General features: G+C 40.9%; 1 pseudogene; it reads right to left on the bottom strand.

Moving 5' to 3' along the window:
- Positions 1 to 606, bottom strand: part of LOC116695329 (5-hydroxytryptamine receptor 3A-like) — a 176,825-nt pseudogene that overhangs the window by 22,800 nt on the left and 153,419 nt on the right.

Genomic DNA, 606 nt, shown 5'->3' with positions numbered 1-606 from the left:
GGCCATACCAGGAACTATCATTGAATGCATTCTGCATATCAACACACTAGGGAGAGACAGTTGCCGGATGGAAGTGAAGACCACATCTTATCTTGGGAGACAAAGAGAACAGGCACAAGGTTTAATGAGCTTTCGCCCTGAAGTAAACAAGGAGGGTGAGACTTAGAGAGGAAGGTCAGACAACTCTGTGACTGTTGCATGCTGAGTTTCATGACTTGTCTCTGGAATATAACATTGAATGAATGATCATTCATCAACATCTTAGTTTCTGAGTGTATTTATCTGGACCCTGAGACAGGAGCAGTTGCTTCTCTTGTTCTATAATAGTTTTCCAGATTATATTCCTCAGAAAGTAAATAGTTTGGCCTTTAGTTCCTGTTGCTTTCCTGCCTGCTTTTGGGTCCAAACCTTCACTAATCCTGAATACTGTGCAGGACATAACCTACGTCATATTCACCACCCTGAGTCAAATGTAACCAAGTATTGGGATTCAGATGACTTTAGTTGGTCAAAGGAAGCAGGACTTGTCAAGCAAAGAGACCCAGCTTTAAAAGTAGACAACTTGAGTTTGAGAAAGGAAAGATCATCTTTTAAATAAGACTTTGG

Source organism: Etheostoma spectabile, chromosome 9, assembly GCF_008692095.1.
Source record: "Etheostoma spectabile isolate EspeVRDwgs_2016 chromosome 9, UIUC_Espe_1.0, whole genome shotgun sequence".
Classification (NCBI taxonomy): domain Eukaryota; kingdom Metazoa; phylum Chordata; class Actinopteri; order Perciformes; family Percidae; genus Etheostoma; species Etheostoma spectabile.
Note: the sequence above shows the minus strand (reverse complement) of the source record. Positions and strands in the feature narration are given on the sequence as shown.